We start from the raw sequence: 21,328 nt of genomic DNA, 5'->3' as shown, positions 1-21,328 counted from the left end.
TTCATATGTAAAGTGACAATGTCCCTTCCTGGTCTGTGCCCACTCAGCCTTTGAACAAGACCAACATTTTTTGAGCTTCTGAGATGCTGGCAAATTATTTTTCCCATTATTGTGTGCTTTTGTGCCCCTCGGGCCTTCCAGGTTCTGGCTGGGACCTGAAACAACATGCAGTCTTTCTCACGCTATTTCTGGCCTGACTATGATCCGGCACTACTGAGAATCACACAATAAAGCCTGTTCTTAGGAGGTTTCCAGCTCAGTGTTTCAGATGTGAGAAATTCACAGGATGCAGAGAAGATTCTAAGGTCTGGGTGGTTCTTCGCACTGAACCCCAAACCTTTTGCAGCTCATTCATTCTTAACATGCTGATTCATTTGCTGCAATCAAATCCTTACTTAATTAAGAAGGGGAAATTGCTCTGCCATTTCCTGCAGCAGTCAGGGCCAGACTGTCCCCCAGTCTTTGTACCATGAGGAATACAGGTCGGGGTGCAGTGGAAGGGGCAGGGAAATGGGAATACCCCATACAATTTCACTCCCTGAACTTGAGGGAGTGTAGGGTCTTTCCTCCAGTCCCCTTCTAGGCACACATTGCTGCAAAGAGTCTGGGTGGTTGAGACAGTTCCCTGGTGCAGCCTACACAGTTTCCCAGTGCACCAGGAAGGAATGGGGGGTGGTGGGGGTGTACCATTTTAATTATTGCAGTATAACTATACCAATATAGTTAAAGTGGTACATCTGTACATAGACAAACCCTTAGGAAAAAGGATTCAAAAAGCCACCAACCAAATATTTGGGTTCCAAAAACAGGATTTTAGAAAACATTAGAAATCTGATTAAATTTCATCTCTGTGTTTACTGAAGATCAAACATGCTTGGATCCAAATGTAAAAAACATTAGGGGTTTTTTGTTTTTAAGGATGATCAAGAAAAATATCGTTTGCTGCAATTTTCCTGGAACGGAAGGAACAGTGAGCGACAGCAATGCAGTTTCAAGTTCTAGTTGCTTATTGGATTCATTAGGAATGGGGCATCTGAAACAGACACTATGGTTAGGCTTGGAAGGATTAGATTTCTATCGGTAAATGTCAATTTCATTGTACACATAAACCAACAGAAAAATATTTCCATTGACAATAATCAAAATTCACAGATAGGCAAAGTAAGAAAAATGTTGCTTGCAAACTTATTAGACTTTGTTTTAATGATATTTACGTGGTATATTTTGACATGTGATGTTGACAGTTTTAATGGTTATAAAGCTTTAACTTTTTAAATCTCAAAGTCTACTGTCATTAAATAATTATTGTCTGATCTCCCCATTGTCTGACTCCCCCATAATTCCCTGCAACTGTGAAAACTGAAATAGATAAAAATTGAAAAAAAGTGCTAAAAATAAACATTCATATTGTCTGCTAAAATCATAAAAAATAAAAATTGAAGTCTGCCAAGTTTAAATCTAGGCAAACTTTGCTGAAAGCAGGTCATGGGAGGTTTTCTCTTCATATAATTTTTTTCCAATGACTAGATGTTTTGAATTATTTCCAGCCATTATTCATTTTGTTGGTAAACAAGCACACACTTGATCCTGGATTTTAGTGACTAATAATAGGCTTTATCCAAGGAAGAGAGGGAAAAAACACAAAAGAAGCTCAAACAAGGAAGTCTCTGCAATGGGTCAAGACCAGTTATTATTACACTATTTCAGGCTGAGAAAGGTCATTGATGTTTTCCAAGTTGGATTTATATTTTACACTTATTTGTAATGTTACCTCAGTGTGTCTCATAATGTCAGGGAAAATGTTTGGTTTTTGGTTCGAAAATGTCAGGGCAGGATTTTCTAAAGCAATTCTCCTCCCATTGGAGTCGATGTTAAAACTCCCATTGTCTTTAGTGGGAGCAGAGTTAGGCCAACGCTGAGCACTTCTGAAAATCCCACCCTTAATTGTTGTCAGATTTTCAAAGGTTTTTAGGTGTCTATTTCATTTGACAGGAGTCATTATTTCTAATAAATTGTGTGAGTGAGAGTTAGGACTTATGGATTCTCTTCCCGTGTTCCGCCACTGACCTGCAGTGGGAATCATGTAATCATTCTGTACCTCAGTTTGTTTATCCATAAGTAAAATATAAAATACCTGCCTATCTCACAGATCTGTTGTGACCCTTAACTGACCAATACCTGGGAAGGGCTGTAGAATCTTGGTTCAAAGGTGTCTATGTACAGAAATATATAAATAGGTTTGCCTCTGGAAGGAGTCTAATAAGATCAAAAGGGAGATGTGATGAAGAAATCCAGAGAAGGATACAGCTTGTGAAAAATGCATTCAACAACTTCCAAAGCCTTCTGTGTTGTCGAAAGCTAAAACTGCACATCTGCACTAGGTTGCTGAAGTGCCACATAGGGCCAACTCTCCTGTGCAGATGTGAGAGCTGGACACTTAAAAGGGACAATCAAAACCGAACAAAGAGGTGATGAGAAGGACGAATTTTAAAAGAGCACAACTACTTGAGAGCCGATGTAAAAGAATAACGTCTTTTTGTAGACGCATAGCTTGCTGATTGCAGAGTGACTTGCGTCTAGCATTCATACTATCAGACAAGATGACAGGCAAACGAGGAAGAACAAGAAGGAGAGCCAGTTACATAGAAAATATCATCAGATAGACTGTTTTCCACAGGAAAGCAGAAATTTTACAACTCTGTTGTGACTGTGGTGGTCAACAGTCTTTGCATCGGAAATGCCACTTGAAGAAGAAGAAAATATACTGCAGGTGCCAAGTATATATTATGCATAATATTCCTATTAGCTCTCCCAATGTTAGAAGGCCTGATTTTCATTGTGGCCACAACCCTGCCTCCTTTTCTTCATTTAGCCAAGTAACTACCCATCTGTGCCTTCATAGCAGAGAGTTTTATGTCTAAATGACAGTGACTGCAACTGCAAAACATTGTGCATGCAAAAATGCACAGATACTTGCAACACAGCTTAGTAATTAGAGGAATAGAGTCATCTGCCAATGTTCCCTTCTAAGTAGTGTGTTCTTCACTGGGTTTGTCTTGACGAGGGTAAAAAGGTAGGTTTTAGAACATGTTAGCTCTCATATTCTAACTAGCACATTCCAAAACTCTACCTCCTCCCGAGTGTCAACTCCACTGCTAGCCTGTGCTAAAGGACAATTTGTCCTGTCTACAGCAGAGTTTTAGGATGTGTTAGAACATGGTAGCTAACACATTCTTAAAAAAACACTGTTTAGCCTAGTCTAGATTCTTGACATACCCTCTGAGGTCTCAAAGTGTAAACATCTTTCTGGGAAAAAAAGCCCCTAAGTAAGGCTCTCTAATCTTCCTGACAAGATAAAATCCTGCGATCCCATATTATTGTTTGCCCTTTCCAGTACCATACACTTCTACCAAATCAGCTTTACGATAAGCTGATAAGAGCAGTGTACAATGAATGTGTTCTCACTAGTTCCTCTGTAGGGCAAGAATAATTCCTCTGATTTATATTCCATACCTCAGTTTGCACACATCCTCATTCTGCCCAAGAGCACAGCTCTAATAGAAGGTGGTGAGGCTGCACTCCACATCTTTGTGGTCCCCTACCTGCCTTCCCCCCGCTGGATGTTTCATAACATTTGTCCATTCTAAGTATTTTTCTTTTGTGTGCCTGCATCCCATGGAGATGCATGAGCCAGCTCCTGGGCCCTCAAAGATATTTCAGACTCTCTTCTGAAATGGTGCTGACACAGTCCACATCCGCTTTTATACTATCAGAAAACATCACCATCTGATTGTGCTTTCCTGCCTATACATGTGCCCCACTGACCCTGCAGAACACGTTTTCCTGCCTCAGACTGCTCCCAATCAGAAATAACCTCAGTCTTATCTGTCAGTGCTGTTTTGACTTCAGTGGGGCCAGGATTTCCCCTCATGTGTTTAGAACTGGTGCATGCATTTGTGGAGGAGCTTAGGAAACAGTGCATCCAGATTTCCTGGCAAAGCGATGGAGAGGAAAACCTGCAACATCTTCCAGCCAAGGCTGCGATAAAAGGGAGAACACTCTGATTTCCTAGGGGACCTGAGTTGTTCTCATCTCCAGAGTTATCAATAACACAAAGCAGCTCCTATGTGACACCAAATACTTTTGGATATTATGCAATGTAGCCTGTAAACCTGTCTGTGGTGGGGTGGGTCACCTGTGGCTAGGGTGACCAGACAGCAAATGTGAAAAATCGGGATGGGGGTGAGGGGTAATAGGAGCCTATATAAGAAAAAGACCCAAAAATCGGGACTGTCCCTATAAAATCGGGACATCTGGTCACCCTACCTGTGGCTTCAAGTTTGGTAGTAGTGTCTGAACTGCCCCTGTGCCCTAAGTGTATCTCCTGTGATCCTAAAGACCTGCTCAGCACTTAGTTTATTTATTTGTGCACTGGCTCTTGAATATGGCCCTAAAGGGTTGTATTTGTGACTTACACTAGTAGGTTGGACATATTCAGATGCAGGGTGCATTATCAGCAGATTCCCTTTCTCATACAGTCTTTTACAGCAGAGCTACATGCATTGCATCACTTTTGTAATTCTCAAGAGATGTGATCTAGGAGTTAGAATGGTGGGACGGCAATCTTAAATTTGAATTCATTGCCTCTACAAATTAATAATAGCCGTTAATATTAATCTAGGTTTATTGACCCTGTTTAAAAAAAAATAACTTGTTGCCCTAGTTAAGATTAAATCTTAGACCCTGATTTAATTAGAAAAAAGATTGGCAATCTCTATCCATTCTCTATCTGAATGCTTCGTTTTGAAGAATATTTTTCTCTCAACTGGAAAACCACCTTGTGCCTGATCCTACAGACACTTAGTTCTGATCCCATTATAACTTTTATGAGTAGCCCAATTTACATTCTCTTTCACTGGTCCTAACTTCACACCCAGGTCTCACATATGACTCCATGTAGCTGCTAGTACATGGCAGTGGCCACACACCCAATACACCACTTTGACTGGCAGAGGAAACCAGGTAGAGAGTAGCCTGGAGGGGAAATGCCTGTCCTCAGCATCCTAAGTTTGCTTTTGCAGAGTGGGTGGAGAAGACCTCTTGGTCCAACAGCTGGAAAGTCACTGCAACAATGCATTGAGGACTACGTAAGGCTTGATGAGGCACAAAAAGTGTCAGTGGCTAGCCACTGCAGCTAATGACATTCCCAGTCATTGCAACTTTTTGTGCCGCTGGCTTTTGACTTCAGAAGCCAAGAGAATGAGCAGTGGTTTGAGCATTGGCCTGCTAAATCCAGGGTTGTGAGGTCAATCTTTGAGGGGGCCATTTAGGGAACTGGGGTAAAAATCTGTCTGGGGATTGGTCCTGCTTTGGGCAGGGGGTTGGACTAGATGACCTCCTGAGGTCCCTTCCAACCCTGATATTCTATGATTCTATGATTACTCCCATGCAATGGTCTTATCACCACACAGAGGCATTCACAGATTAAGAAAGAAAGTCCTGTGGCAAACAGTGAAGTGACAGGTTTATAGGAGCACTAGAAATCATAAACCTACACGCAGGCAAATTGAGACTCTGGTTGCTCAGCCTTGAATTCTGGAGAGCAAAGATGCCTGGTAACACCCTAGGTGACTGAGCAGTCTTTTTAAGGACAGCACTGCTCATCCCAGAAAGGGAAGGAGCTGGAAAAGGTGCCCTAAACATTGCCTGCCCAACTTTAGTCTAGCCATTTCACCATAACTGCTGGATCATCCCCACACAAGTCATCCTATGAGGAAAAACAAGAGCTATCATTGTTGTGACACAGAACATACAGACCCTAATGGACACAGCTAACACATAAAGACCTGATAGATGTACAGCATTATTGCAAGGTAACTTGCTACATACAGCATCAACATAGCTGCCCTCAGTGAAATGAGTCGAAGATGAAGACTCCATAAAGGAACTTAGGAAGTGGCTACACCTTCTTTTGGGAAAGGAGGCCAGCAGAGGAAGACAGAATTTATGGCATTGAAAACAGCCTCCTGAAGTCTCTGAAAGAATTACCTCTGAGCATTACCTAACGACTCTACAACTTCCCATTGGAAATTAATGCTTTGCAACTTTTATCAGTGCTTATGCTCCAACTCTGAACAGTACAGAAGAAATAAAAGAACAGTTTTGGGGTGATATAATCAAATCTATACCCAGCGAAGACAAACGTCTACCTCTGGGAGAATTTAATGCCAGAGTTGGAAAAGACGGTGAGGCTTGGAGTGGTGTAATAAAGAACAATGGAGTTGGGAAAATGAACAGCACTGGTCTACTCCTACTCAGCAAGTATGCTGAGCATGAGGTCCAAATTGCTATCTCAATCTTCAGGCAAGCCAACAAATATAAAATGTGGTGGATGTATCAGAGATCAGAGCATTGGCACCTGACTCTGTCATCATGTGGCAAAAAGACATCAGGGACACTGAAATCAGCAAAGCAATGTGAGGAGAAAACTGTTGGACTGACCACAAGATGATCAGAACCATTTTCAATTTACATGTTGTTGCCACTCAGTAAAACAATGTGAACAGATTAAACTGAAATTGCAAATAGCAAAGTTGAGACATCCATTTCATCAGGAAAAACTAAGGGAAAATGTAGAGGAAAATTTGATAGCATTACATCATCACCCAATAACACACTTGAAAAATGAAATATATTCAAATCAACCATCCTTCAAACCACAGAAAAACTCTAGGCAAAAATCAAAGACAGCACTAAGAGTGGTTTGATGAAAATGATGATGAACTCAAAAAGATCCTCAAGGAAAAGAATGATGAGCTTATGTCTTGGCAAAATGACAAAGAAACAACATTTAAAAAAGACATATTCAAGTACCTGCAAGCCAAGCCTCAGATGGCTTAGTCTTATACAGTATAACTGGTTTTAAAAGAAAGCAGAAGAAATACAACATTATGCCAATACAACAAACACAAAGTTGTTTTATGACACCTTGAAGGTCATTTATGGCCCGTCAAATTGGGACTGGCTCTACCAGGGCCGGCTCTAACTTTTTTGCCACCCCAAGCAAAAAAAAAGAGTGCTGCCCTCCATAGCGCCACCATGACTCACCCCCTCAGCACCGTGCCGCCACCCGCCCCCGTGCGGAGCACCGCACCGCCGAACCCCCCCCAGCGCCGCGCCGCCAACTCCCCCCAGCCCCCCGCGGAGCGCTGCGCCGCTGAACATGCCAGGCCCCCGCGGAGTGCCGCCGAACCCCCCCGCCGAACCCCCCCAGCCCCCCGCGGAGCATTGCCAAACCCGCCCAGCCCCCCGCGAAGCGCCGCACTGCCGAACACGCCAGCCCCCCCGCGGAGCACCGCCAAACCCCCCTGCCAGCCCCCCCGGCCCCCCGCGGAGCGCCGCACTGCTGAACCCTCCCGCCGCCACACACACCTCCCGCGGAGCGCTGCCAACCCCCCCCCACCTAACCCCCCAGCCCCCCGCAGAGCGCCGCCAACCTGTCAAAAGTTCTCCAAAATAAGGAGTGGAGGGTCTGATCCTACTCACCTTATGCAGACTGAACTCCTACCAAAGTTAGTACATAAGCAAGGATATTAGAATTGGAGTCTAAACTTGACATTCATTTTGGGCCTTAATTCATTAACATGGAATCACTGTGTTCCCCTTATTAATAAATCTTTCCTCTAGAAATATGTTTTTACCCAATTTTTAATTATGTTGTCAGGTCTGTAGATCATACAGCAAAATTAAGTATACTTTTTTACACACTGATGGGAAAATTATTTCTTGAATAAATTCCCATCTATAACAGCAGGTAGAGATTACTGGCTATGAGCCTGCAGCACTGGAATTGCAGCAATCTGGAAGTGATCTAATCTGAAATGCAATATCATAATCTATACCAAGAAGGGTCTTCTGGGCTTTTGAAATGCTAATGTTTACAGAAACAAACAGCACACTTTTCAATATCTCTGATAGCACGTTAAATTCAGATGTCAGGGGTCTTATAATTTTTCCTTGCATTTTGTTTTAACTATTTCCACTTTTAATTCTCTATTGTTAAGGACTTCATACACAGGCAACAAACCGGGTCAGGAAGGCCAGTTGACTAAACTGTCCCAGATTCTACCTAACCTACCGTTGTGTCAGCAGCCAGTGTTGAAAAGGGGTCGTGGGACCCAGCTCTGGGTGTCTATACTATGTAATGATACTTCCTACTATACAATGATGCAGTGTATATTAAAAATCTGCTATTTTATCTTTGTAAAACAGAGCTAATTTCATGCCCGTTGTTCTCTCCAGAAGCCCCAATCGGCATCGGGTCCTTTTGGGATAGGAGCTGTACAAACCCTGAAGTAGACGTGGTTCCTACTCTTAACAGCTAGCAGTCTGGTGCTGTAAAGACATATCGTGCTTAACTTTGAGCATGGGAATAGTCTCACTGACTTCTATGGTCCTATCCACATGTTTACAGTTAGGCATGTGCTTAAGTACCTTGCTTTATCAGGCCCTTAGTAATGTCAAAATAAATCAAAGCTCCCAAAGGACATGTATGTAACTAGGTCTTCACTTTAATCAAAGCAATTAGGAAAGAGTAAATCGGCAGCAGCACTTTGCAGTAATCCTTGTTTAATTCAAATGCAATTTTTAAAAGTTAGTGTAAAGAATATTTGTTTCACGTGTTTGGCTGAAATCCTTGAAAAGTACCCACGCAATTATGCATACACAAGACCTGTACGTGTCCCAACTTCCAATGTATGACCCCACTTCAGGAAAGCACTTAAGCATGTATTAATGTAAGGATGTGATCGTAATCCTATTGACTACTGAATGTGACTACTCACCTGCTTAAAGCTAAACATGTGCTTCAGTGCTTAGCACACACATACCTAGCTGGGGTTTGCCCACAGATAACTATTTGGAATGAAATGTAAAAACAAGACTTATGCAATTTAAGATTGATAAATAAAGCTTCTGATCTAACTCAAAGAGAAAATGCTAACCTTCTGATAGGTGTTCTGGATCATCCTCTAGAATAAAATTATATCCCTGCTATCAAATTCTAGTGAAGGAGTCAAAAACACCTACAAAAGGGATCTATTCTCTGTTAAGTGCTATAGATTTTAGGGTAATTTCTATAGAAAGCTAATAAAGTTCTGTAATAACCAAATGGTTTTATCTTTATTAAATCCTTTTCATAATGGAATTTTCCAGTCTTTCATGATGTCCCATTTCCTAATACATGCGCACTTCCTTCTGTTTTATCCGGCTGGTTTAAAAAGGTGTTGGAGTGGAAAAGAGGAATCGGATTGGTTTATAAGGACTGTAAGTTATGAGCCACAGGTTGGACTTCATCACACAAAATATTAAAATAAAACATCTTACAACTACAATAAATACACTCCATGGTATAAAGGGATGTGGTCAAATTCTAGGAACATTTGGTCTACTGCTGTGTGATAGCTAGGGGTGAAAGTAACTTAAAGGACTTACTGGTACTCCAGAGTCCAGAGGAGGGGGCAGGGCCTCAACCGGAAGAGGTGTGGCCTCTACCAGAAGAGGCAGGGCCTTTAAAGCCCTGGGCCCTTTAATTCAGGATTTAAAGGGCCCGGGGCTGGGGCTGTGGTAGCAGCAGCTGGGAGCCCCGGGCCCTTAAAATCACCATTAGAGCCCTGCTGCCGCTACCCCAAGGCTCCGGCAGCAGGGCTCTGGTGTCAATTTAAAGGGCCCAGGGCTCCAGCTGCTGTTGGGAGCCCCAGGCCCTTTAAATTGACACTAGGGGAAGCCGGGCCGCCCCGGTACGGTGCACCGGCTCTTGCCGGTATGCTGTACTGGAGAGGACTGGCTTACTTTCACCTCTGGTGATAGCTCACAATGACAACACACCCAAGGTGTCCATGAGCTGACATTTTAGCCATCTGCCCTATAGTGCTTTAACCTGCCCCCTGAAACACATGATAAAAACATGCTTTATGTTGCGCAGTTGAGCAAACTTTTTTCTCGCCTTGTGTCAAGACATTATGTATAATTCAAATAATATTTATTAGATTACTACAAATATTCAAATTATGTTTTTTTAAATAATGTACAACAAGGAACATCCAAATGATGTTAAGGTGAAAAATCCCCCTTAATTTCAGCCTATACAGTCAGATGCAATAGTCTGTGTGCCAATGGATTAACGTGCCAAAAAGATAACTTGAGGCTAGAAGTGTAACATCACTCAGTAAATTAACATCAATAATTATAAACTGTAAACAGTAGCAGATATAATTAAGATTTGAGGCCCAAGGGTTGTGTCTGCCTAGCTGCAACTGACATCATCAGACACTGTGATCTTGATATTTGATTCCCTCAGGAGGCAGCAAAGTTACCAACGTTGCACTACGTGGAATAACGTGCCAACATGTTAAAAGCATTTGCAAAGGTTTTTTTTTTCCTAAGACAAAGAGAGCTCTTTTAAAAAGATGAAAACAATAATATTTTGATGCATTGAGCATGATTCTGTTGTTGCTCAGGATAACTCTACAGCCAAAGATGTGTCAGCACTTCCTCCCTCTCTCTCTCTCTCTCTCTCTCTATATATATATATAGTTCAGATTTCAGAGGGTTAAATTAAAATGAGCTGTTACATTCCCCTGCAGCCTGAAAACTGGCCCAAAAAATCTGAGGTGGATGTTGCTTTGTTAAATTTTATGGGGAGGTTGTGGTGGGAAGGATTGGGGAGAGAGAAATATTGTTTGTGGGTTTCTGAGCTGTAGGAAAGAAAAGTAAAACAAAATGGATGGTTGGACTGGGAAGATTCTTTTTGTGCTTTGAAGCAAAATAATAAATAAAAAAGGGTCACACACTTTCCAATGAATCTATTCAAGCACTTAAGTAGGTGGTGTTAGTGGGGGCACTCAGTACCCCAAATGAGCTGGTCCATTTGCAGGATCAGACCCTAAGTTCTTAGTGAAAACCAGTTGTGTACCCTGCTATGGAAAATAATAAAATAACAGTTGTTCAGGAACCAGCACTTCAACAAAGCACTCATTAGGGACAGAGGATCTGATTCCCATTTTCAAAAGGCCACAGAACAGTTATACTGGCAAAAGCCCTGACGTTGATCCAGGTATTTTAGTGCATTATGCCCTTATAGCAATTCCCCTTCCTGTACAGGAATAGCTATCCTGGTACAAAGAAGAACAGGAGGACTTGTGGCACCTTAGAGACTGCTCTTATTAGCATGCTCTAATAAATTTGTTAGTCTCTAAGGTGCCACAAGTCCTCCTGTTCTTCTTTTTGCGGATACAGACTAACACGGCTGCTACTCTGAAACCTTTTATCCTGGTACAGAGCACCAATACAGCTGAGGCCACACGAGGGAGGCTGTACCACTTAACTATACCAATATAGTTAAAGCAGTACAACTTTCTAGTGTAGATAAGCCATAATCCACTTTATGCCCTCAACCAATATAAAGGGGCTGTAAAGTAAGTGTAATTTACTCCCATGTAAAGGCCTCTTTACTGGGCCAGAGCAGTGGCAGAGTGGAAAGTGACCTAAGGGTAAGTGAGAACCAGGCCCAGAAAGTTAATGTTATTTTTATTTTTAAGCTTGGGGACTTTTGGTCTATTCCTGCACCCCTGAGATCAATGGGAGTTTTGCCATTTACTTCAATGGGTGCAGGACGGAATGCTCAGAGCCCAACCCTGCAAATACACACAGATGTAACTTCATGGGAGGGCTCCTATTCATAGACTGGTGCTGGTGGAGCATGGGGAGGTGGTTATTGCTGGGAACAAGCAAGTTTGTCAAGCCTTATGGCAGGTATAGAGAAGAGATGGGAAAAAATGTTGTGATGAGTCTGTTTCACCCACTTTGATCCTCCTGCAATATTTGTGTTCCGTGAAAAGACACAGAAATGGTCATTTCACAACAAGTCACTGCTCAGTCAGGAAATTGCACACAGACAATTTTGCTCCTAATGGCAGATTTTCCTTTGCTTGAAAATAAGTCTCTATTTCCACTGAAAAAAAGCCAAAATAAGTTAGCAGAGGCGGGCGGGGAGGGGAGCATTGCCATTTGTCAAGGAGAGCTAGTGGCTGAGGACACGGGGGACTTGGACAGCTACAGGATCCGATTCAAGTCTGTTGGCTGGAAGAGCAGCTATAGAAGACCTTATCCCTTCCTAGCTTTACCCACCACACCATCCTGTGTTCAGGCTCCAAGAGAGGGTTTAGGCCAAAGCATTGGGATTTTTTTCCTGTAGCGTACATGTCTGTTTCATAGTCAGAACCCAAAATGGCTGCCTGCAGAGACCATGCGGCAGAGGAGCTCAAAGTAGTTGATCCGTATAATGGATGTGGTGTGGACTAGGAATCAAGTAAGGATGGGAACTCCCAGCATCAAAAATCCCCATGGTTGGAGCCGCCCATATTTTTATGATGCAACTCAGCTTATTTCCAATCACAATATTTAAAACGTGCAGGCTGAGTTTTGAAGGCTGCCTTGAGGATTTGGATGCTGAATGAATTGGGTGTTCTCATCCCAGAGGCAGCTCTGATAACGTCAGCCACAATATTTTCCCACACATTGTAAATTAACAGAGGGAGAAAACCCAATCTTCTCCATTTGCTTTCTATGAGACGCCCTCCTGAGGTCAGGAAGCACGTGGAAATGCGAGCTGACTGAATTCCACATGAGTAGAAAATAGGTTAAAAGTGCTACTTAGTGACTGTAGCACTTTACAAAAGTGTGTTTTGTTTGACAGGACATAATAAAAAAATCTTTTAATCTCTGTCACAGTGGGTAGGTGGAAAGGCCAAAAGTCTAAATGTTTTAAAGGAAAAATCTAATTAGTATGCAAATTTGACTTTCTGCATTAAAATGTCATTTGCTAAGTAAATGTTGTTGCACTGTAAGTTCAGGTATTTGATCATGTTCTGTCAAGGTGCCTTTGCAAATTTCCTGAATGTAATAATAGCATTTCAAAAACAAAATGAAATTCTCCCTTTGTTACTATGCATTGGGGTATGCGCCTCCAAAGTCTATGTGACTAGAATATCTTAAGCCATCCACTGACTACTTCTGCTGGTCCTTCATCCATCCCCCACCCCCACAATTTTGCAAAATCTTTTCTCCACTTGGTGCCTGCAGAGTCTTTCTGAAGCAGGGGAACAGAGAAGTATACCCCTGCATACTATAAATTCAAATTGTTCGAGTATACCAACGAAATGATTACAGAAGCTATTGTAGTCATTAAAGTCAAAGGAACTACCAGCTGAGTTATTGTCAATTACCACTGAAGGTTACAACAGTGATTGCATTTACAGTGTTTGGAAAAGAATTATGTACGTTTTGATAGTTAACTAATTTCATTGTCTCAATAAAATACACATATTCCTGTCTGTCGAGGAAGGACACGAACAAGATCAGTGGTTGATGGGCTTGCCTTGTTCTCAATGTGAAGATAAATGATCTAATATAAAAACGATGGCAAAATAATGGTCAGGCAAAAATTGGAGAAAAAAATAAAGATTAGGAATTCCCACTGTAGTCATCCACTGACTACATGGATCAAGGGCCTGCCTCCAAACTCCATGGAAAGGATTTGCTATCCCGGCATACCTCTCAGACAGGCTCATCAGGGATAAGAATGCACTAATCCCGTTTGTCATCAGTTACTGAGAATTGAGGTTCGGGGTGAAAACAGATTTTAAAAATCCATTTTTAATGCTCTGAAGTAAAAAACCAACATCTTGCAATGGTTGGCAATGGAAGGGACCGGTATTTTGTGACACAACATAGCAGTGCTGTTGAGAAAGGACAGACGTCCCGTGGAAGAGAAGGTCCTTGCTGTGCTCTATGGGCTGTCCGGCTAAAGCTATGACATCCTGATATATAATTAAATTGGTGAATACAATGTCACTGTGTATGTTCACAGTTAAGGGACTATGTAGGAGCATCCAACCTATTTGTTGAGAGCCAAGAGTAATTCTGAATGTCCAGACACCTTCCACCTTGAGGGATAAGGGACTATGGCTAATTTTGCCTCATTTACATTTATGCACCCCCACCAGTGTCCCCATCCAACCCATTAATATGTTCTGTGCAAGACCAACTAAAGGCAGAATTTGGCCCATGGAATTTTTGCATAGAGTTTATACAATTTCATTAATTGATTTCCCTATATGTTCAGAAATTTGTGCATCCATGTTTTACATTACAGTCACTGCAAAAATACCAGGTTAGGCTTTCAAGGGCTTTAGGCACATAACAAAATGCCTAATTTGCACATGCAATTACCCAGATGGTCACCCTGGGTGACAGGTTCAACACAGAGAGGCTAAACGGTCCATGGAGACTGACTTACCCTCTTACATCTAGAAGTTGTCTTTTCATGGCAGATTTGAGGCACATTAGTAGGAAAACTGGCTCTACCATTGTCCGATTCTGCAGATAATCACCAGCCATTAACTCCTGGCACTGTTAACCTGGCCCTTTTGTTGAGCGCTAAATTCATATAATAAGAGAAACTATAATAGATTTTTATTTTTTTGCATAGTAGTAATTGTGCTGGTTAAAAAAAAATTACCAACTCCACTGCATAGAAATGCTTTCACTGCATTAGCAATTTTTATATCTTATTGGCAACCCTCTAAAGCAAGGAAGAGTCAGACTCCTTGGGTCCCCAGAGACTCTTGTAATTATAGCACTGAGTGCTGGAGCATGAATAAAAAAGTCATTTGGCAAAATGGCCATCTTGGCTTGCGCTGACTTACCCTCCTCTCTCTATGACTTCTAAGTCCTGTTTGCTCAGTTTACTAGAGAAACACATTGTTTGCTCTTCGCCAAGGCAGATGTTTGTTTAACTCAGCACCTTCTGCTTCCTTCCCTAGGCTCAGGAAAGTCATTCTGTTCGCTGTACTTTCTTCTCTGTTTACATCACCTCCCCATTGCCAGCCAAGGTGCAGGAAAGAAAAAGAACAATGGTTGCTTTTGAGAATTGCTTATTCAACGCATGAAAGTGGCTCCATTTGCAGTAGTTTATGGGACCTTAACCACACATCCTTGTATTTTATAACTGACACATAACAAAACACAGGGAGTGCTGGCTAAACGGTGTCACTATGCAAACATGCTCATCCAGCCATTGAATATTTATGTGTTAAGTACAAAACCCTGTCTTTTAAAAGAACATTATTAAGGTCCAAATTTGAACTGGCTTGTTGCCTATTCAGCCGAGCCCTTCTGAAAGAAGCGGGGAAGTGTGGAGAGCCAAAGTGCTAGTGCTCTGGACAGCACTTGCTGTGTAGTACAGATAAATGAATCCACTGGCCAGCAATGCGAACAAAACTTTTCTGCCCTTGGGAGGAAATCGACCCCTTGCAGAGGGTCAGCACAAAGCCTTCAGTGCTAGCAACACTTAAGTGCTGTTCTGAGGGCTTAAATGAGACTGAAGTGGTGCAAAGGCCATGGGCTGGCCCTCTATATGGGGTGAATCTCACACCTAGTGAACAGAGAGAGAGAGATGGGCTTCATTGGGTACAGTCAGGGAATGACCAGGACATAAGTAACTTGACACTTAACATCCTATACCTTGTATTGCATTTAAGGCCTACTCCAATGTCCACTGGATTTTGAAGTCAATAAAAGTCTTTCCTTCTTCAGTGAGCTTTGGATCAGCCCCGGAATATCCTTTTTTGTTTAAGGCTAATAAATCCAGTCCAGCGCTTTTAGTGCATCTGTGCATGGCTTTGTGCATGTCTCTTCCCATTCCTGCTCTGGTAAGTTGTGAAGATGGCTCCAATTTATCTGAGGTCAGTCAGGGCCCTTCTACATCCTTCCTCCTCAGAGCACAATGCTTTGTACAGAATGGGATGCGTGAGTGGTTAAACAAATATGAATGGATCAAAGTCAACAAAGGGCTGGTGTTCTTTTTCTTTAATAAACAAACAGAGTGGTTTAGATATATACACACATCGAACTATAAATATGGAATTGGGCTTTTATTAACATACTATATGGAACCAATTTTCTGTAAAGACTGAAGCACTATAATTGTTGTTAAAGCCATTTGTCACAAGTTGAATTCAGATAAATAATGAACAGGCAATTCAGGTTATTCATTAGAAATTGAAACATTATAAATATTGGCTTGTTAGCCCTGTGCTGAATCAAGCCCCAAACCACCATATTACTGACATGGCTGTCTGAGGCAACATTGCCTTTGATTGACTCATCTGTGTGTCACCTTGTACCATGGGGCTCTGTTTCCTGATTGTGCCATCTAAGCACTGCTGCAATATAATAACAACAATAGTAAGCAGGTCCTTTTAGGAGTGGTGTTTTGAGGAATGGCACTGGCTGCTGCAACCTCTGTGTGGTGAGGTAGCAACAATGGCAGCTGGAAAAACCCTCAGACCTCCAAAATTCCCCTCCCCACCAGTAGCTTGTACTTGACATCCTCTAGAGTCATGAGAGGTGGGAAGGGCATGCACCTTAGTGAAAATCTTTAGTGTTTTTCTCCATTCCTTAGAATTCGGTGCTATTTTCCTGTGACCCCTGCCTTCCAGAAACATAAGTTCTCAGCTCCCCACCTCTTTCACTTTTTACCAAGTTTACTCTACGTGACTGCTAACACTAGATCAGTAGAGACTATGCTACAAACCTCAGCATTTATGGCCAGGTTCTGCCCCCTGCCTTATCCACCTTAGGTAGTACCCACCAGGAGGTTGTACCTGACTACCCAAGGTGGATAAGAACCTGGCCATAAGTGCTGAGGTTTGTAGCATAGTCTCTACTGATCTAGTGTTAGCAGTCACGTAGAGTAAACGTGGTAAAAAGGAAAAGAGGGGAAGTAATTTAGAAATGTAATCAGGAATCTTTTTTAAAAAAATTAACAGCTGTCATTAAAATGGTACATTAGACTGGTCTAGAATTAGGCTCAGACTTACACACTTCTCTGAGATTTCAATGTTTTCTTTTTAATGTAAGAGCTTGTTACAAAAACTTTGAGTTTACAAATAATCCGTAGCACCTAACTTTCAAAGATGGTGAATGCATCATGGCCTGTACCTAATTTCCACTCACTTATATCATGATTATGCACACACATTGATTGATTACATGCACTAATATAAAAGTTCCAATATTGCATCTATCACTATTGGATCTCAGCTTCTCAGATGGCTCATGACAGCTAGATGCATAAGACATAAATCAATAAATGGGCCCTGTGTTCACTGAAAAGGGTTGTGAGAGGAGAAGACTAATCTCTTTGGGGCTGACTCCACCAGTCAGCCACTGGCAAACTCCCATTTCTTTATGAAAAATATTCCTAAAACCTGGGATTGTCCTGGTGCCCTCATGGTGCAGCTGGAGCTGAGTGCCTCGTTGATTTTTTTCATTTAGAAAATGGAATGGTATTACTGTAACTCAGAGAAGAGTTCGACCTCGTCTTTCATATGTGATCTGATGTAGTGCCTTGTAAATGGCAATATCACTTCTTTTGATTTCTATTCTGTCCTGCTCTTACTTCATCCTTCCAGTATCTTATTTTCTGATTTTACTGCAATCATATATTGGACTGATGACTTTCAGAGATTCTTCTGTTATAACCTTCTTAATTCTTCTTTCCTGGCCAGAATATTACATGGTTGAGCCATTTCATATATACTTTCTGTTTTGGTTCACTGCCTCAACATGTATTGTAAATAACACTTTCCAGTTTCTGTCCCTGTAGCAGGGTTTTCAGTTTCTGTCAGCAGGCCTAGTAGTCAGGGCCTGCTGCACTAGTCTCTCTTTTCATTCAACATGTTCAGGACCTCTAAACAGGGTTCATCTGGACTGGCTTTCTTGTCAGTAAATGCCTGGTCTTGCCCATCACAGGGCCAGGCATAGGGGAATCTGGGATGGGTAGGGGAACCTAGGCCCTCCCAATCCACCAAATCCCAACCCAGAGCCCTGCACGTGTGATCTATACTTGGCCCATCTCTTGTTCACCTTCACCTGGGACACTTCCTACTTCACCCAATGTCTCCGTTTGGGGCCTGGCTGCTGTTTGATTATAGTCCTTTGCCTCAGACCCACAGAGTCTCTGGTGCCCCCACCTCACATGGTTCTCCATAGCTCTGAGGTGATGTCTCACAGGAAGGGGGCAGGGAGAGACACAGCCACACGACCTCAGTAAGAGCTTCATCTCCTGTTTCAGGGTAGTGCCCCTTCTGGTAATGGCTTCTCTCCAAGCTACTGGAGCTCTTTTTATATTGCTCCTTTGCCCAAGAGGGGTCAAAGTTTCCTGGCCCAGTATTGCTCCAGCCTTTCCCCTCCCTCACCCTTCATATGGGGTTTGTAGACCCCCATCACCATTTCCCTAAAAGGTCTGAATCTCTCTCTAGTGCACTGCATCACCATTTCTTCTTTCTTCATTCTTTGAGATACCTGCCATTTTAGTATCATCAGTCAGTAAATACAAATACCTCATATTTGATATTCTTATTCAAACCACCACCACAACTGTTCAGTAGCTATTGTAAATAACTGTTACCTCAGGATCTATCATATTCTTTATCCTAAGCATAGGGAAGTTTATGGACTGCAGCAAACACCGTTATGAGTGACTTTATCTAGTTGGAAAGGCAAAACTGGAACATTCTTTAAAGGTGACTATTCTTATCCAAAGCCTTTGAAGTCAATGGGAGTCTTTCCACTGAATTTAATGGGCTTTGAAGCAGGCCATCGTGGATAACTGTATAAACAAGGATACTCCACAGGTAACTTCTTTCCACCTAGAAAGGCTGCAATACACAGCTAATTTCAGTTTCTTGATTTGCAGCCAGTTTCTATGTTACACAAAATTACTTTGCCCCATACCATAATTCTCCTCCTTGGCAAATGATTCTTCACCACAGAACATTACAAAATACTTTAAAAAGGCTAAGGGTCAAATTCTTCTCTTGATTATACCCGTGCAGCAGATCAATGGACATGATTCTCTTTTCACTTCCAGGAGTGTAAAACAAAAATAAATCCAATGAAGTCAATGAAGGTGCACTGGTGCAAAACCATTGCATGTCAGAGGAGGAGCAAGGCCAATGACTTCAGCTGAATTGCACAGGTGTACCTCAAAGCTATTCTATCTCTACCACATTTCTCGTGGTGTTATGGCAGCAATATAGATGAGGAACTCCAGCACGTTTCTGGACCTCCCTCTCTAAAAAATCCACGCTGACTCTCCTATTAGATGGCATTTTTCAGTGTAGTTCCTCACTAAACCTAACAAAACACTGTTTAATATGATTCAAACTGCTGTTGAATTACCTTCTCTACCGTCTGGCCTTTCCGCCAGTATTCAGGAATCCCATTGTCTATCAGAGAACAGAGTCCTGTCTCGTTTCTGTTTTTTTCCCCTTTAGAACTCACGGAGACATGGTACTTATTTGACTAATGGAGCATCCAGTCTTCTCTCGCATTGACTGTTTCTATGGAAATCTCAATACTAGTTCTGCTGCTGCTGTAAAGGGAAATATACGAGCCCTCTTAATCATCCTCCAGAAACAAACTAAGAGCTGCTATCTTCCTTTGGAGGCACCCACAGGTGACTCCCATTGGGGGACCTATGTGTTTCTAAGGGAAACGTTTGGCCGTGCCTATGTAACAAAACTACCACCACCTTATCTCCACTTCCTTCTGATGTTTTTTTCAGTGAACCGGTTTTCTTTTTCTTTCTGCTAACAATGAAAATAGAGTCACTGAAGACCCCAATGAACTATTAGCTATTCCATATTTCTTTTTCTCCTCTAACTATCCTTTTAACTTCCTCCAGATTTTTTTTAAAGCCTAGCTCTCCCCAGTCCTACTCTCTACTGGATTATTTGTATTTTAAAAGCCTTCTGCATACTGCTGATACTAATATTTACATCCCCCACTTATTCACATTAGCCTCTGCTGCCCTTTTTCCTGTTGGGCTGGATTTCAGTTATATCCTCACCAAGTGTTCTTTAACTTTTTCCAGCTCCGTGCAATCGCCTTTCTGGTTCACTGTAGAATTTCAAATTAACATTCCTCTGAGCCCATTTCCTCAAAATCAAATGTCCATAAGGCTAAAAACATTTTGGCTACTTTCACTGATGGGTATTTTAAAGGTAATGATAGTAGCAGCCTAATTTGCAAAAATCTATCCAATGGGTGCAATGTGCAAACCATGGAATGGCTGGGGTAACTGCATGTGCACATGGTTACTTGCTCATGCATTTGCCTGATTTGGATGTGCAAATGATAATTTGTTTGGCAAAGATGGGCTTTTGTCCAATCAGGGGATGTGCAGGGGGCTGTGCTACAGCTGTCAGTGGGGTTGATCCTGAGACTCATCAGCATCAAAAGCACCAACCTCTGCCACTTGAGCTGAAGTGTAAGGTCGTTAGCTGTGAGTAGGTAGCTGGCTCTGACTGGTGACACAGGGCAGCCTCTAAAAAGAAATCTGATCACACTTATTACGCCAGTGCGTTACAAACACATGTTGAGATACCCCGTGAAGATGGATCTCTTAGATTTGAGGATTCATTTTTATTTATGCTTCAGTATCAAAACAAAACCAAACCACTGTGATCAAATGAATCTGGAAGTGTTGATGCGTATTCAGGGCCGAATCTGGATTTCAAGGAAGTCAGCAGCAAAACATACATTGACGTCAGTGGCAACAGGAGCAGACTCTAACAAAAGGCAAGAAATTCAAAATTGGGACTGATGCGCTGGCCTTCAGTGCCTGCTGTTTGGAAGGAGAAAGCAGCACTGCAGAGTGAGCTGATGTTCTGTCCTCCTTAACCTCATACTTCCTGGCTTTTGTTCATTTCTGCCAGAGATGCACAAGCAGAATATTAATTTCAAAAGCAGGGCTTTTTTCTTCTTCCATTTTCCGGCATTGTGCTTTGTTTCCCTTTGTCTTAAAAAAAAGAAAAACATTTATGGGATGTTACAGGGGAAAATATGTCTCTAGCGTCCTACTAGTCTGTTGGCTAGCAGTGCAGGAAGCACTGCCATTGGGGTTAACCACAAGGACCCTGATTCTGCATAGGGTTACCAGATGTCCCGATTTTATAGGGACAGTCCTGATTTTTAGGTCTTTTTCTTATATAGGCTCCTATTACCCCTCACCCCCTGGCCTGATTTTTCACATTTGCTGTCTGGTGACCCTAATTCTGCACCCAGTGAAATCACCATTATTTTAAGGGGGAGCAAGATTAGGCCTAAAGAAAAAATAGTTAGAGGAGAAACTGATTGGATAAAAAAATAAATAAGCCATATTCCCGAGCTTTGATAGCAACAATTTAGAGCCAGGACCTAA

General features: G+C 42.1%; 1 long non-coding RNA gene across 1 annotated transcript in view; it reads left to right on the top strand.

The window, feature by feature from the left end:
* The window catches only part of LOC122174500 (uncharacterized), a 143,695-nt gene that overhangs the window by 101,562 nt on the left and 20,805 nt on the right, over nucleotides 1–21,328 (top strand). The gene's annotated exons all lie outside the window — the stretch shown is intronic.

The sequence above is a fragment of the Chrysemys picta genome, chromosome 13, assembly GCF_011386835.1.
Source record: "Chrysemys picta bellii isolate R12L10 chromosome 13, ASM1138683v2, whole genome shotgun sequence".
NCBI lineage: Eukaryota > Metazoa > Chordata > Testudines > Emydidae > Chrysemys > Chrysemys picta.
Note: the sequence above shows the minus strand (reverse complement) of the source record. Positions and strands in the feature narration are given on the sequence as shown.